The following is a 3,885-nucleotide window of genomic DNA, read 5'->3' as shown; positions in this document are numbered from 1 at the left end:
TGGATGAACGCAATGTCCTCGTTTGGGTGTAGGGACTGATCAGAGCCTGAAGGTACAGAGGTGCCGTTCCCCTCACTGCTCCATAGGCAAGCACCATGGTCTTGTAGCGGATGCGAGCTTCAACTGGAAGCCAGTGGAGTGTGCGGAGGAGGGGGGTGACGTGAGAGAACTTGGGAAGGTTGAACACCAGACGGGCTGCGGCATTCTGGATGAGTTGTAGGGGTTTAATGGCACAGGCAGGGAGCCCAGCCAACAGCGAGTTGCAGTAGTCCAGACGGGAGATGACAAGTGCCTGGACCAGGACCTGCGCCGCTTCCTGTGTAAGGCAGGGTCGCACTCTCCGAATGTTGTAGAGCATGAACCTGCAGGAGCGGGTCACCGCCTTGATGTTGGCGGAGAACGACAGGGTGTTGTCCAGGGTCACGCCTAGGCTCTTCGCACTCTGGGAGGAGGACACAGCGGAGTTGTCAACCGTGATGGCGAGATCATGGAACGGGCAGTCCTTCCCCGGGAGGAAGAGCAGCTCCGTCTTGCCAGGGTTCAGCTTGAGGTGGTGATCCGTCATCCATACTGATATGTCTGCCAGACATGCAGAGATGCGATTCGCCACCTGGTTGTCAGAAGGGGGAAAGGAGAAGATTAGTTGTGTATAGTCAGCGTAGCAATGATAGGAAAGGCCATGTGAGGATATGACAGAGCCAAGTGACTTGGTGTATAGGGAGAAAAGGAGAGGGCCCAGAACCGATCCCTGGGGGACACCAGTGGTGAGAGCACGTGGTGCGGAGACAGCTTCCCGCCACGCCACTTGGTAGGAGCGACCGGTCAGGTAGGACGCAATCCAGGAGTGAGCCGCGCCGGAGATGCCCATCTCGGAGAGGGTGGAGAGGAGGATCTGATGGTTCACAGTATCAAAGGCAGCAGACAGGTCTAGAAGGACAAGAGCAGAGGAGAGAGAGTTAGCTTTAGCAGTGCGGAGAGTCTCCGTGACACAGAGAAGAGCAGTCTCAGTTGAATGACCAGTCCTGAAACCTGATTGGTTTGGATCAAGAAGGTCATTCTGAGAGAGATAGCAAGAGAGTTGGCTAAAGACGGCACGCTCAATAGTTTTGGAAAGAAAAGAAAGAAGGGATACTGGTCTGTAGTTGTTGACATCAGTGGGGTCGAGTGTTGTTTTTTTGAGAAGGGGAGTAACTCTCGCTCTCTTGAAGACGGAAGGGACATGGCCAGCGGTCAAGGATGAGTTGATCAGCGAGGTGAGGTAGGGGAGAAGGTCACCGGAGATGGTCTGGAGAAGGGAGGAGGGGATGGGGTCAAGCGGGCAGGTTGTTGGGCGGCCTGCAGTCACAAGTCGCAGGATTTTATCTGGAGAGAGAGGGGAGAAAGAAGTCAAAGCATAGGGTAGGGCAGTGTGAGCAGGACCAGCAGTGTCATTAGACTTAACAAACGAGGATCGGATGTCGTCAACCTTCTTTTCAAAGTGGTTGACGAAGTCATCCACAGAGAGAGAGGAGGGGGGGGGGGGGGGGGGGAGGATTCAGGAGGGAGGAAAATGTGGCAAAGAGCTTCCTAGGGTTAGAGGCAGATGCTTGGAATTTAGAGTGGTAGAAGGTGGCCTTAGCAGCAGAAACAGATGAAGAAAATGTAGAGAGGAGGGAGTGAAAAGATGCCAGGTCGGCAGGGAGTTTAGTTTTCTTCCATTTCCGCTCCGCTGCCCGGAGCTCTGTTCTGTGAGCTCGCAATGAGTCATCAAGCCACGGAGCTGGAGGGGAGGACCGAGCCGGCCGGGAGGATAGGGGACACAGAGAGTCAAAGGATGCAGAAAGGGAGGAGAGGAGGGTTGAGGAGGCAGAATCAGGAGATTGGAGGGAGAAGGATTGAGCAGAGGGAAGAGATGATAGGATGGAAGAGGAGAGAGTAGTGGGAGAGAGAGAGCGAAGGTTGCGGCGGCGCATTACCATCTGTGTAGGGGCAGAGTGAGTAGTGTGGGAGGAGAGTGAGAGAGAAAAGGAAACAAAGTAGTGGTCGGAGACATGGAGGGGAGTTGCAGTGAGATTAGTAGAGGAGCAGCATCTAGTGAAGATGAGGTCAAGCGTATTGCCTGCCTTGTGAGTAGGGGGGGACGGTGAGAGGGTGAGGTCAAAAGAGGAGAGGAGTGGAAAGAAGGAGGCAGAGAGAAATGAGTCAAATGTGGACATAGGGAGGTTGAAATCCCCCAAAACTGTGAGGGGTGAGCCATCCTCAGGGAAGGAACTTATCAAGGCGTCAAGCTCATTGATGAACTCTCCAAGGGAACCTGGAGGGCGATAGATGACAAGGATATTAAGCTTAAATGGGCTAGTGACTGTGACAGCATGGAATTCAAATGAGGAGATAGACAGATGGGTTAGGGGAAAAATTGAGAATGTCCACTTGGGAGAGATGAGGATTCCTGTACCACCACCCCTCTGACCAGATGCTCTCGGGGTATGCGAGAACACATGGTCAGACGAGGAGAGAGCAGTAGGAGTAGCGGTGTTTTCAGTGGTGATCCATGTTTCCGTCAGCGCCAGGAAGTCGAGGGACTGGAGGTTGGCATAGGCTGGGATGAAGTCAGCTTTGTTGGCAGCAGAACGGCAGTTCCAGAGGCTGCCTGCGACCTGGAACTCCACGTGGGTGGTGCGTGCAGGGACCACCAGGTTGGAGAGGCAGCAGCCACGCGGTGTGGTGCGTTTGTGTAGCCTGTGCAGAGAGGAGAGAACAGGGATAGGCAGAGGCATAGTTGACAGGCTGTAGCAAATGGCTACAAAAATGCAGAGGAGATCGGAATGAAATGGACTAAGCATCTGGGAGCGGAGAGAGCAGGGCCTCCCTCACCAAAAACTTCTACCTCAGAAACTAAAATTGTTTCACTGAACCACCCGAACAACAAACTCTCCCAACTTCCGCCTTTGGAAATCAGAATTGTTGTGAACCACAGCGGTTCAATGTTTAAAGGAATAGACTCAACCCACTTTGTTCAGCTAGCCAACTATGACACCATAGCCAACTAGCAGACTAGCATCCAATAACAATAACACACCGTTTAGCACCAACACTTGGTCACAACAAACCACCAATAATGTGATAACACACTAAACAGATCATTCGTGTCTGTGTCAAGTTCCTTTCATGACGCAGCAATGATTAGACGTTGGCTAGCTAGGACAAGTATATTGTGGTTAGCTACTACAGTACAGCCAGCTGGTCATGTTGGGTAGCTAGCAATGGCCACTGTGTTGACTCTGTTTGAAGAACGGCTAGCTAGCTAGCTTCGTGCTACAGCCGGCACGGCCGAGGACACTGCCAAGACACAGTAACTACCCACAACAACCCACGAAGCCTAGCTATGACGCCGTAGCCAACCTGCAAGCTAGCATCCAATAGCACACAACTTAGCATCAACACCTGGCCACAACAAACTGCAGAGAGTGTGTCAGCACACCAAACAGACAATTCAAGTCCGTGTCGAGTTCCCTTCACAACGCAGCAAAAAAAAAAAAAAAAATTAAACGTTGGAACCAGCTCTCCAGCGTTGCTAATCGTTACCAGTAGCTACCCGCTAGCTAGCTAGCCTCGTGCCTCGATACTAACCTACAACTACCCACGGAAACCTACAATAACAACAGCACCAACCTACAATAAATACAATACCTAACTACAGCTAACTACCTACCTACGATCTAATACATGGTTAAGCAAAAGTTAAACGTTGGCTAGGACTACATTACCATTGGAACCAGCTCTCCAGCGTTGCTAATCGTTACCTGTAGCTACCCGCTAGCTAGCTAGCCTCGTGCCTCGATACTAACCCACAATTACCCACGGAAACCTACAATAACAACAATACTAACCTACAGTAAATACAAT

This window comes from Coregonus lavaretus (assembly GCF_964263955.1).
Source record: "Coregonus lavaretus genome assembly, chromosome: 29".
Lineage (NCBI taxonomy): Eukaryota > Metazoa > Chordata > Actinopteri > Salmoniformes > Salmonidae > Coregonus > Coregonus lavaretus.
Note: the sequence above shows the minus strand (reverse complement) of the source record.